General features: G+C 38.1%; 1 pseudogene across 1 annotated transcript; it reads left to right on the forward strand.

The window, feature by feature from the left end:
• Nucleotides 1-582: 582 nt before the first annotated feature.
• On the forward strand, nucleotides 583-13,105 carry LOC148735223 (splicing factor 3A subunit 1-like; annotated as a pseudogene). Its single transcript, XR_015999507.1, has 15 exons — nucleotides 583-717; nucleotides 1,214-1,413; nucleotides 1,779-1,817; nucleotides 3,319-3,450; nucleotides 4,284-4,321; nucleotides 4,734-4,846; nucleotides 5,290-5,368; nucleotides 5,684-5,764; nucleotides 5,872-5,934; nucleotides 6,217-6,307; nucleotides 7,537-7,589; nucleotides 8,939-9,010; nucleotides 10,313-10,556; nucleotides 11,698-11,835; nucleotides 12,474-13,105. The product of XR_015999507.1 is annotated as a splicing factor 3A subunit 1-like (transcript).
• The last annotated feature ends 517 nt before the right edge of the window (nucleotides 13,106-13,622 follow it).

A 13,622-nucleotide genomic window follows, 5' to 3' on the forward strand; every position in this document is an offset into this window, starting at 1 on the left:
CAAATTTTGCAAGTCTAAGTTAGCGTGATGTTTTCCGTTTGTGGCTAATTCGAAATTATCTCTACGACATTGTGTTTACTAGAAGACATAAAAATGGAAGTGATGGTTAGAGAACTTTGTCTGAAGTACACTCGAAATAATCTGATAAAGCCCGAAGATAAGGAATTTTTTAGTCGAGTGTCTAAAATATCTCGGGGTTGGATACTTTTGATGTAGTGAAAAGCTCGTCTTGATTTATCTTGAAAAAAAAAAACATTACCAGCAACCTACTCATCCAATTAGAACGGAGAGTGATATCACACTTGCGACTTGTTTGTCGGCACTTTTTTCCCGACATGGCGGTAAACATGTATTTATTTTGATTCATCAGTGGCTCTACTGTTTGTTATAAGCTGCCCATGTTGATGCCTGCGTTTCTTAAAAGCGCGGTAAAGTTGCCAGATACAGTTCTTCAACCACGTGCGCTGAAATTTAATTTAATAACCTCCATTGACTCGAATTCTCCATAGTTTGGATCTTCAGCTCTCGAAAAGTATATTCCTATAATTCAACCTTCGATAACTTTAGCCAGATTAGAAGTCGGTCGAAATGAACACTATGGTTCCTGAAAACATTGAATTTATTTTGAACCAGCCGGGCATTTTTCGTTTTTGCTTCCTTGGACAACAGAAACGTGTCAAGTGCGTTAATTGACCCTTATGTTGCATTAAAACTCGGGTAGGGTACAGTACTTTGTTTCTCTTTTTTTACATAAAGCTTTCAACGCTTAAATGTCACTGAATTCTTTTCTTGATTCAAAACTGTTACATTCTCAGCTGGACCTCGCTGTATTCTGATTGAATTTAACAAGAATGTATTTAGTATAAATGAAAATACAGTGACTACCTTTCTCCCTTATTTCCGATAATTTTCCCTGTTTCTCTGAATCGAACGTCGGATCACATATTTTTTAAAATTTTCCTTATTTATATTTATAACATAACCAAAGTAAAGCGCGCGCTCTGATTGGTCAATTTAGCGTCCCCCATTTGCCCATGGGTGTACGCTGCTGACGTGAGCAAATGCAAAGACTATTTTTCCGCGCGCGCTTGTTTTTTCTGGTCACGTAAGATTTGTTAAATAAAAGGGAACTCTTTAGCTACAATGTGTTAATGTTATGTTATAAAACAAATGGTAAACACCACAGCGTACATTTACCATTTGTTAATTATAGCGGAAATTCGCTCGTAAGAAGTCTGGAGCAAGACAGCTATTCGTAGCCTCGACATCATGCATGTGTAGAATTTGCTGACCTCGTTGTCATGCAGAAAGATGGCCGCCGCGTGAAGGAATAGCGTTCTGAGTTGTTGCAGTAATCTTCTACTCACAGGATGCCGGCCATCGGAGTTATTTACCCTCCACCGGAGGTGAGAAGTATCTTTCCTTGTGTAGACAACGTTTTGTGGTCACTTGGTGGCGAGAATACGGTGAGGCGTTTCCAACTTCGTCTTTCACTAAGTAGACGTCACGTTGTAGGAAGACTGATCATATTGTCTCGTTGCTTTCATTTTGGAAAGATCAAACGAAATGAAAATTATGTCCTTTCAGAAAAAATCCTGTGACAGATGATAGTTTCAATGCTGCTATATAGAGTGGTGCAGAACTTCAAGTTGACGTGCATGACTACATGTAAATATATTTCAAAACGAAGCAAAGCTCTTTCGTAACTGGTCGGTAATGAGAGCATTTTATTCAAAGTAGTTATATAAAATACACGTAAACCTTAACTTAAGGTTCAGATATCGTTGACAAGACTGCGAGCTTTGTTGCCAGGAACTGTGAGTAGCAACACATATGTAAAATAACAAGTATTGATCAGTATATCGACACTACGGTAACAGTAGACGTGAGAATTAAAATTACTATAATTGCATGTGTGGATCATACACGTGTGTATACTGTAGTTGTAAATGTTTGACAGATAAGAGTGGAGTCTTGTTTGGTCCATAAGTATTTGATTAGCTAGATGACCATAAATAACTTTGTTATTACAAGTTTGACAAAAAAACTCCCTAAATAGAGCAACTTTGATTTGGTGTCATATGACACTAAAGGAAAGAATCTCAAGGAGAGAAGAGAAGAGAAGAACTCTAAGTAAGAACCATACAGTCACCACACTGACCTGCTCTACTTCAAGGAAATGTGGTGATCAGCCGGCATTTGGTTTTAGTTTTGGACTAGGTAAGTCGGGAGGGAGAACAAGTTTTCTTGAGTAGTCACAGAACAAAGTAAAGTAAAAAACAGTGTAATACCAAATTATTTTTGACACTCAATGGAACAGCATTTGTCTCTGTGTGATTTAAATGTATCCCAACAAAGATATTTTACAGCACAGAGCTCTGTCTGTTCAGTAACAGTGTTCAGGGAAAAACATGATTCTAAAATGAAACTGGTATCCTTTGTGGTGATCAGGGATTGTAGATGGTAGAATTCTACGGTGGTCATGCAGAATTCTCTGTTTAACAGATCAATTCTGTTAAACAGAGTAGCAACACATATGGTCAGTGGTTCGAATCCCGTACAGGCCTGAATTTTTTTCAGGTCTGATTTTCACTATTGCTTAAATAGTGCTTTACTGCGAAGGATCGTGCACATATACGTTTCATAACCGCGGTTCATATATATGTATTTCATATGTTTGTTCTTTGATTTATCATCTACGGGTTTATGTCGAATTAATTTGATGGCCTGCTCCCAGTTGGCTTGTTAGCTCAATTGGTAGAGCGCTGCACTAGTATCGCAGAGGTCAGTGGTTCGAATCCCGTACAGGCCTGAATTTTTTTCAGGTCTGATTTTCACTATTGCTTAAATAGTGCTTTACTGCGAAGGATCGTGCACATATACAGATCAATTCTGTGTTGGCATGTATCTGTTTAGTAGTAGATCATTGATGATTTTGAAATGTGGCCAGAACAAGAAAGTGGTTCTTACCACAGTTGCTTGTGGTGTCATCATTGATCCATTGCTGAACAGATACACGCACATGGAAACATGGAATCCATTTGTTTTATTTAAAAAAGTAAAATTTTGTTGATAGTGACATCATCTATGCAGTAGTTCAGCAACATATCATAGATAAGAACCAATTAAAATGCATGTATCCTTGAGCTTATTATATAGCTAAATTTTGATGCACTGAGTTATTTTGTTCTGCAATATGGAGAGCATCCTCCAGTCACTTTCCACCATTCTAAAGCCACTACATTTGATGATTTTACTGCTTTGAGAAAAGTGGATTGTGTAAGTAATTATTGTGTCACTGTTATCTATTTGTTGCAGGACCTGAATTTGAATTGCAAATCAGACAGAATGAAATAAACAATCCAAAGTTTAATTTCCTGAATCCTGGAGACCCCTACCATGCATACTTCCAACCAAAAGTTACAGAAATTAAAGAGCAGGATGACAAAGGTGAGAGATAGGAACATGATACATCAGGTCCACTTTTATAGTTTGAAAAGAAAAAGAGGATCATAAGGATGAACAGTATGTGTTACAGGTATATTATGATATGCAGTAATGCAGAAGTAGCCATTTACAGTCTGAACTTGTCTTTGGAAGAGGACTTGGATGATGTAGTAAGAAGAGCTGTAACATTCCATTGACATGACCCAGGTCTGATCCAGGTCTGATTTTTGGAGCAAGGGTCTCACATTGATTGGGTTTTTTTGGTCCCTGCGTGTATCTTTCTGTGGATCTTTTAGTTTTTTCCTTCCAGAAGAGCCAACTCTGCCTACACTTATTTTTACCTGGAATTATTGGAACCATTTTTTTTCTACACATTGGTCCCACTGTTTTTACATTTTCTTTCTTTCTTTTTTTTTGTATAGTGTATCTATGTCTTGTGTTTATCTGTACTTCAAACTAGTTCATTAGGTTTTATCTTTGGATTGTTGCCGTAATGTGTAGTTATCTTCTTCCCTCATTTCAAACCACACTATGTGGAATTTCCTTTATTGGGTATTGGATATTCTATGTATGCATTTGATAAAAAATAATTGTTTTTGCATTTTTAAACACGCAATCGGTGAAAAATAATTATTACCCTCCCAATGATACAGTGTACATGTAGATCGATATACAGTAATTATATTTTAAAAACAGCAAAGAAAACCAGATTTGGACCTGTAATTGCTTTGGAACTTAATTTGTCCTACATGTACATGTAGTTTGGTCTGCTATAATATAATTAATAAATTTTGTGATACTTTAATGCATTAAATTGATCATAAACTATTTATCAGAACTGGAGGTCATCCCAGCAGCTCCTGTTCCACAAAAGGTAGGAACATTTTTAAAGGATCTTTATGATCCGTATTGACTCTTTCACTTCTGAGATCTGAGAGCAAATTCTCCAAATGAAAGCTACATAGTGTAGATCTGTTGTGGATTAATCTTGAGAATTCATTGTTACAGCCTACTGTGTTAGTCACTTGTACAGTAAGTGGACAGTCTTGGAGTGAAACTCAAAACTCAATTCTCCAAAGTTTCAATTACAAAGTTTTGAGGCTCAAGTTGGTGATTTGTAGAGCAAGTTGTGTCAACTAAATCTTTCCAGCCTCCAAATGACCAAAATGGTTGCAGCTTGGTAAAACTTTAGATGGTTATATCCATTGTCAATTTTGAAGCATGCTCAAGGAATGCATTACTGTTCACATTGACCTCATTTTAACTCTGTTTGTGTTTGGTTTCAGCCAAAACCATTGATGCAGATACCAGTGGCAATTTCAGAGCCACCTGTACCCAAAGAACTTCCCCCTGAGTTTGAATTTATGGCTGATCCACGTTCCATATCTGCATTAGATCTGTGAGTAGTAAAATACCTTCATATATGCTTTTCTTTTATTTTCAGAATTCTCTGGGGTAAAATCAGTAACCTTGGGTATATTTTACCATAAATTGTTATTTACATGTATTAGTAAAGTTGAATTCAACTCTAATCTGTTTATACTGAAAACCTGATGGCATGTTAAATATTTCTGTTCAGTTTGTATTGATGCAAGATACATACATGTATGCTTGTAGCCTAGCCTTCTGAAATGACTTTTGTTCTCCTTAAGGTACTGTTACAGTATTGGAAATTATTGAATTCTATGATACTATCAACCTGGGAATACTTTTTGATTCAACACCATATTCTAAAAGCAAAAATAAGGAAAAACACAGGAAGACAGTGTAGAGAATTGATATAGATGTAGGTCTTTCATGGTAATTTCAAGTCATCATTTTTTATCCCTTTTAAACACACAGGAATATTGTAAAACTAACTGCACAGTTTGTGGCAAGGAATGGGCGTCAGTTCCTAACCAATCTCATGAACTGAGAGCAAGTATGTTTGCCATAAGACACTTTACTATCATGAGACAATTCAGATGTATATGCACTAGCTAAAATTATTATATTTTTCATTTAGTAGAGTGTAAGTGAATTATAGTTGATCAATCGAGACCAATCAGCAGATCCATAGGGAAAAGGCTGGTGTAAACCAGTGATCAGTATAAATACACTGTGAATGATAATGAGAGAATCACTTCTCTTACTAGAATGAAAAATAATGATATATCTAACAGTTGTACAAGTCATGTAGATTGCTTTTTGAAACAGCCATTGTGACTTGCAATCACAATCATCATTTTTATTACAGAGAAACTATCAGTTTGACTTCTTACCGCCACAGCACAGTTTGTTCAACTACTTCACCAAGCTTGTGGAACACTATACGAAGGTGAGACTTGTTTAGTGATGTTTTGTTTCACATTATTTTCACACAAACACAATCATGTACTGCAGTAGGTGTTGTAACCAGGTTCAATAAATCTTTCATCTCATCAGGTCTTAATTCCCCCAAGTGATATCAAAGAGAAGTTGCAAAAGGATGCCTACAAACCCAAAGAGGTATCACAAAAGTCTTCTACACTTTCTTCCATATTGTACTTTTTTTGGGGGGGAGGGGGGTGGGTATATTTTTATGATACACAACATTTCTATGTGCCACATAAAAACTGGAAAGGAGACAGGCTCCCCTCATATATAATCAGTTATATTCACTAGCATATTCAATACATCAGTGGGCTGTCTTGGTGTAATTAATAGAAAACTGTCAGTCTGTCTGTGGACAAGGTTTTTTTGTATTTCAGTTATCAGTCAGAGTAGCTGACATACTTTGCATCTTCTTAGATTCTGGATCGTGTCATGTATCGTGTGGAGTGGATTAAGCAGCAAGAGAGAGAAAAAAAGAAATTGGAGGATGAAAAAGAAAAAGAAAGAGGTTGGCATCTTTGTGATTAACAATAGCAGTATATTTTAGAAAGCACCATGAAACTCAAAATCTTTGAAAATTTGGAAATGACAGGAATAGCTTGTTATACGGAAACATTTTTGTAAACGTTTGCAAGAATGATACAATGAATATATGAAGTTCATATATTTTGAACTGCGGTTATAGATACGTATAATGCATGATCCTCGCAGTAGAGAGCGCTATTTATGCAATAGTGAAAATCAGACCTGAAAAAAATCAGGCCTGTATGGGATTCAAACCACTGACCTCTGCAATACTAGTGCAGCGCCCTATTTTAGAGCGCTGCACTAGTATCGCAGAGGTCAGTGGTTTGAATCCTGTACAGGCCTGATTTTTTTCAGGTCTGATTTTCACTATTGCATAAATAGCGCTCTCTACTGCAGAAGATACCTCAGACCTCGGTTTTGATAATTCTTGAAATCTTGCTCAACCTCATCCAATGATTACTTATAATAATCCATCGAATATTTTTGCTCGTGTGCGATTGGTCTTTGCGAGACCGAATATTCCTAAGTTAAATCTGGTGAAAAGGTGAGGATATACGTCAAGTGATATTCCCAATTTTCATACCTTACCTCTACTGAACACGATAAAAGCGTTCGTTAGCAAACTTTTAATTCAAAAAGAGACAGCGTTTAGCCATCGTTATAGGAGATTGGACATGTTTGTTTGTTTATGAAAGTCGTACCAGATAACACTGAAAAATAAACATCCCACTCAGCAAAATGTGGGGTTTTGGTAGACATTTTTCCCGCGCATCGAAAAATATTTGAAAGGATGTTAAACACAGTAGCCTCCAGTTGGCGCGAACATATGCTCATATCTTTGTCCTTGGACATTATCTGTTCCTCTAAGTTCACAGTTTTCTTCTAACTTCGCCCTCAGTAAACTGTCCTCATCTCGTAAAAGATAATGTCCGCGGGCAAATAATAATGATAATGATAATGATGATAATAATAATAATAATAATAATAATAATAATAATAATAATAATAATAATAATAACTTTTATTTAATATCCGAGTTATTGTTAATTTGGTCGGCCAAGAGGACAGTCAAGGAAAAAAACCCTAAGGAACATTTTCAAGTCTGGGTCACAGCTTTAACTAAACGGTTCAGCCATGGTCACATGGATCCTTGCTGATATCGTGTTCTTCGAAGCGACAGTGGCCATACATGTAAGTACTTATTCCTAGTTCTTATGTTGCCCTTCAGGCCCTCAGAAGAACGAGAACGAATCGGACCAAAGGTACCAGAGTAAGATAAACCTCCCGATGCCCCGCTACCACCGACCACAGCTATCCCGCCCCCTCCCTCCCTGGGTACGATGACCGCATCACGAGCGCCACCTCCGCCCCCTATGTCCGCGATGATGAATCTACCGCCACCTCCACCCATGCTTCCCCCTGATTCACCCCCACAGTTTATGGGTAAGCACCATCGATTACTGAAGTAAATTTTAATGAGCAAAGCATCCAAAAAAAGTACCAAGTCGTCTGTCCAGGGGCGATTTTCCAGAAATGAGATGTTTAGGAATTGCAATCTACGTTTTTCTGGTTTGTTGTTCATGACGCGTGAAAATCTTCGGCATCTACAACTATTTTTGATCCTTTTTTAAATATTTTTAGCGACTGAGCTTTATTTGATCGTTCTGGTGAAAGAAAGCCATTACTCGATTCCATTACGCATTTATTAAAACCACCAGTCAGTAATTGACACATTTTCAGTGATACCTCTTTGTGATAGCGTGCTCGCGGTCTCGCATTAGCGCTGCTACACTAGAATATCGCACTCGCGAAACCCATAGAAGGTTTAAACCTCCTGCTATCAAGCAAGACGGGCCAACCTGACTCTTCCAGACTTCACGAGATGTTCTCACAGGAGCGCTAACGAAAACTTGCTCACTTTTCTTTCTTTTTCCCTACCTTTGTGAGACTGCTATATGAAAGCACCTCTAGGTGTCTGTCCTGTACAGCGTGCATTGATTTCTTCTTTTTTCCAGCCTTTGTTTTCCGTCTACTCTTAAAGACCTTCCAACAACGTCTTACTTTCATTTTTTATCTTTAGATGTACCGCCCCCGCCACCCCCGGGCGGTCTCCCGCGCATGCCGCCCCCGCCGTTTGTTAATCCCAGTCCGCCTGTTGCACCTCCCCCGCTCAATAAGGGAGATACGGAGATGACGCAGCTGGTAAGAAGTCCAGAACTGAGCCGGCTGAAGCGAATCTTGTTCCTGAGGATCAATTCCTTTCCTCCAACCCTAACCCGGTCACCTTTGGTGTCCAGATCCCTAACATGCCCGATAAGTCCGAGTGGAAATTGGACGGCAGCACAGTTCGTCTTACTTTGCCGTTAAGTGTGGGTCTGGTACCGAGAGAAGTGCATGTCCGCGCGAGAAAGCTGGCAAATTAACTCAGAATAATTCGAAAACTTAGCTTTCATCAAAAGGACTATTTCGGGAAGCAGACCCTGTAAATTTAAACCTCAGCTCTCCCAGTGCTAGCTTCATCTTTTTTTTCCTGACCGCTTTAATTTCTTACACCTTGCTATTTTTCTTAACAATTTTTCAGTGCTATTTTGTTTTGGTTATTTCTCGCTAGATTTCTGTCATCAAGGCTAAACTGCACGAGATTACTGGTGTGTCAGCTGGACAGCAGAAACTACAGCTTGGGGTGAGAGTTTTTTCAATCTCCCTGTATAGCTAGATACAGTAGGAAAACAGTTATTAGTTGAATGATCTTCCTTTATACACGAGCAAGTTTTTCTTGACTGCATAGATGGAAAATCAAGTTTCTCTTGGGTAAGCTGGCTCGACTAATACCAGGTTTTCGACGAGGAGACCTTTCAAGAATAAGAAGTGATAACAAGGAAATTTGCTAGAGTAGATAACTCAATAAGGTAACCGTTACCAAGGATATGACAGGGTTTTTAGTGCAATTCTGCTGCATCAGGTTTTCCTAGAGTGTTTTTTTAGTAGATTACTTAGCTAATGTGCACGGTGCTCTCGTGGGTCACAGCTTTTAAGTAGATTCAAGCAAAAGTCAAGAAAAATTTCCATCTTGTTTTTTTGTGCGAACTGTTGACCTCTCTTAAAAATCTTCATGGATAAATTATAGTAGAATTATTAAACTCCACGTTCTGACCATATACGCCATGCACGCCCTTACATCTGACAACTGTAACGTGAAAGTCACGAAGTCTCGTGCGACCTCCCAAATAGTTTTAGTAGGCGATAGATTAGCAGGTTTATCTCTTTAAACTGATCCGGTGATGAAGCTTATTCACCGCGTTGACAATCCGCCTACGACTAGACATACATTTATTAACGTCTGCTCAAGTACAAATATTGACTTAAGAGAAAAGAGCAAACACTTGCGTAACAGTTCATGGCCGGGACTAAAAGCGAATTGGTTTAAGATGGCTGCTTTCACTTCCCTTAAACTGTTGTACTCGTTCAATTTCTCATTCAATTCCTTATTTTGAAATTCGTGTCAGAAACAAGTCGCCGAAGAGTTAATTGTTTACTTTGGCTGAGAATGCGGCCGGAAAGGTCCACTGTTTCGCTTGTTGTCTTTTCTTTCGTTTTCTGAGGTCAAGTGCTTACTGAGGCTTTTTTTTTTTTGTTTCATTCTTTGTACATTCGTTTTTGTGAAGCACGGGAGAAATTTAAACACGATTTTTTTGTGTTGCATACATCTGACAGGTCATATCGGCGTTATAATTTAGCAATTTTGACGGGAAAGAGAAGTGTTTGTTAGTCTATCTTTCAATTTTCCTAGTGGCAGAGTAGAATAGAACTAAGGATGAAAGCAGATCAGACAGTTTAAAGCAGCGAGGTTTTTGTCAACCTTTCAATAATTTCCTTCTATTTTCGACCACATCTATCCAAAGTTTTGGCACAGGACGAACTTCAATGTGCCAATTCGTCTCTCATTTTCTGTAAAACCTCAAATATGTCTTCTTGCCTCTTTTAGGGAATTTTCATCAAAGATTCCAACTCGTTGGCATATTACAATGTCACTCCAGCCAGTGTAGTGCAGCTACAACTCAAAGAACGTGGTGGACGAAAGAAATAAAAGACTCTGCCGTCTCAGAGGCCGAAAAGTTGCCTGATTCGTTCTGTTGTTTTTGTCTTACTGCAACTGTTTATACAAGTGTAGCCCGTCTCCGTAAGTCAACTCCTCCAGTGAGCGCCCCATGTAGAACCACAAATATCCAGTAAGCTTCCTCCCTACTCTTTATTAAACCTCTCTCCACTTTCTGTACCCTAAAGAGAAACTCCAAGTGGTACTGGCTAGTTATGTTGTTTCCCATTTAGACTAGGTTTACACTAGAGGAAATGTTCCGGATTCACAATGAATCCGAAACCTTTTAGTACTGGATTGATGTTGCCGTTTACAAGAAAGTGGACGAATCCGAAATAAAAACTCCCCGGTTTGGTCGTGTCTCCGGAGATTTTGAATCCGGAATTTAAAGAGGGAACTTTGAATCCGATAACTTTACATGGTGGGAGTAACGAAATAATTTGGATATATCAACAAAGTTGAAATGGTAAATTAGCCACCGTAATGATTACAAAAACTGACGTTTCGAGCGTTAGCCCTTCGTCGGAGCGAATAGAGGAATTGTGGGTTGCGTGTGCTTTTAAAGGCAGAAAATGGAGCTACGTTTTGGTGGGAGCATGGCAACGAGAAAAACATGAATAAAGACGAGGTGACCGATTCCGAGAACACCGAGACGTGGAAAGGAATGCCAAGGACACATCGAAACCAGTCGCTAGACATTTTAATTTACCTAATCATTCTAAGCAACACATGGCAATCTGCGGTCTTTCCTTGCACTTAGGTGGCACGGAAAGCCGTAAAAATCTTGAACAAAAGCTCATCTTTCAAACCGGCAGTCTAAATCCCACAGGGATCAACGAACGCTTTTCACTCCACTAATTTATTCATGTTTTTCTCGTTTCCATGCTCCCACCAATAACGTAGCTCCATTTTCTACCTTTAAAAGCACACACAACCCACAATTCCTCTATTCGCTCCGACGAAGGGCTAACGCTCGAAACGTCAGCTTTTGTAATCATTACGGTGGCTAATTTACCATTTCAACTTTGTTGATATATCCAAATTATTATGTTGAACAACGCCGAGTGAATTGTGTGCACACTTCAAAGTCAGGTCAAAAACATGTAACTGTAGATGTAATGAGAACGTAACACCTTGAATTATTATGACATAGAGGAAACATGTTTTGCATGGAGCTGTTATAATTATCGTTTTTTGAGGGTACAACCACTTGTACTGAGCCCCCAAATAGGATAGTCTGAACGTCTGCTGTTTTTTTTTCTCTTCTTTCATAGACATAGAAAATATCACCTCGTTGTACGACGACCTTTTCTTATGCAAAAGTGGAGACGAAATTCTGTCGATGGATAATCGATGTGATGGTTATGATAATGAATGCTCTGATGCATCAGTCGAGGACGATTGTGACCAATGTGAGTTATTACTTACATTTTGAGAGAAGTTTTACCTATGAATAAAGGAAGAAAGGATTTGTAAGTGAAATAATGGGAGACAATGATGGGAAATAATGGACTACCACGCTAATTGCGTCGTGGGTTCGGATCTCGGTGATCACTTCTTCATCTTCACATTTCTTTACTTTGAATAAATTGAATTGCTTAGAATCAGCCCCAAGCAGCTACTCTTGGTCTAGTTTTTTCAATCAGAATTTAATGTCCCCACAATAATATTGTCAGTTAGACCACTTTCTCTTCTCTCAAGATTTTTTAGCTGGGTCATCATGATGTTAAAGTACCTTTCCTCTGCCAAACAAACGCTCGCTAACTAGAGGCATACGTATTATTTTTTAATCTGCGTTTCTTTATGTAGAGTCTCGATCATATAAATTATACTTAAATATCTTTCTCTTTTTCCTCGATCTTCCCTCCACTCTTAGAAAGTAAAAGATCTGTAGTCGCTACGTAGCCGGAATAAGAATAAACGATTGCTCAGGCAGACGATAGTACGAAAGAAAGAACACTAAGCTTTCTAGAAGAAACTAAAGAAGAGTCGTTTCTTGGAGGTTTAATATTTTATTGAGTTTTTCTTAACGCTGTAACTCTGTTTTTAGGTTACTGTGCCTCGAAAAATATGATTTCTCTTAAGTTACCAAGATCAGCTTATTCTGCAAAGGAAATACGATCGTGTTCTGCAATGGATCCATCCTTAACAGGTCTGTGTTAATTGAGACGAACGCAATATCTTTTGATCCGGAGAGTTTTTGACGCCTTGATTCCTGGCTGATTGAGAAATTGCAGAAATAAATTACAAATAAACCAGCTAGGTCGATAAGAACTATGTGGACTATCAGTGATTTTCATTTTTTCTGCGGTAACCAAGTCTAATCACTTTAATCTTAGGTGTATTTCTTCCGCACCCCGATCATTCCAAGTATCCTTTGGAAGGCACTTTTTTCTCTCCCGTGTTTCATTCTTTGATTATAACTTCCCCATTTCGTTACCAGAAAAAGAGCAAAGGGGATTTCCCTTCTATCAGCCTATCTTTTATTGGTAAAAGAAAAGAATAGCAAAGACTCTACGATTGCACTGAAAAATTGACCAATTCAATAATTTCTTTGCTCTACAAAAAATATATTGCAGTTTATATGCCTTTCTAAAAGTACGAAAGAAGTTCAATGAAATATGTCGGATAATGCTATTGTAGAAAATGTTATTATATTTGCCATTAAACGTCTCAAAGGGAGCTATATGAAATGTCTCTGACCTGTACATATACACGGCTTAATCCATAAGACTTTTGGGTAGCGTTTTACGAAAGTGATATTTTGCAAACAAAGGCTACACTTAAGTTTTCTATCACCTTTACACCTAAGAGAAAACACGTTTCAAACCTGTTTTATTAAACATTGTTTAAATTTCTTTTTCGTAGGAGTTTCTGAAACTGATGTTTGTCGTTTTCTGTTACTGATTTTCATTCAGTTAAACCTGGTTTCACTGAACATGTTTTGTAGCTTTAAATGGGACACTGGACAGTTTTTCGGAGGGTCCATGAAAGATTGCTATTTCGGATCTAACCTTTTCTTGCAGAATTTGTGAAAGGTGGCTGTTTCATTCAAAGAAGAAAATTAGGTCGTTCCTGATATTGCACATGTAACTGTCTTTTCAGGAACGCTTCAGTTTGAGTGTGTTTATGGCATATACAACCACGTGGAGACTCTTATACGAGACATGTAAATGTGAAAATAAAGGTCTTGATTACT

Source organism: Stylophora pistillata, chromosome 3 (assembly GCF_964205215.1).
Source record: "Stylophora pistillata chromosome 3, jaStyPist1.2, whole genome shotgun sequence".
Classification (NCBI taxonomy): domain Eukaryota; kingdom Metazoa; phylum Cnidaria; class Anthozoa; order Scleractinia; family Pocilloporidae; genus Stylophora; species Stylophora pistillata.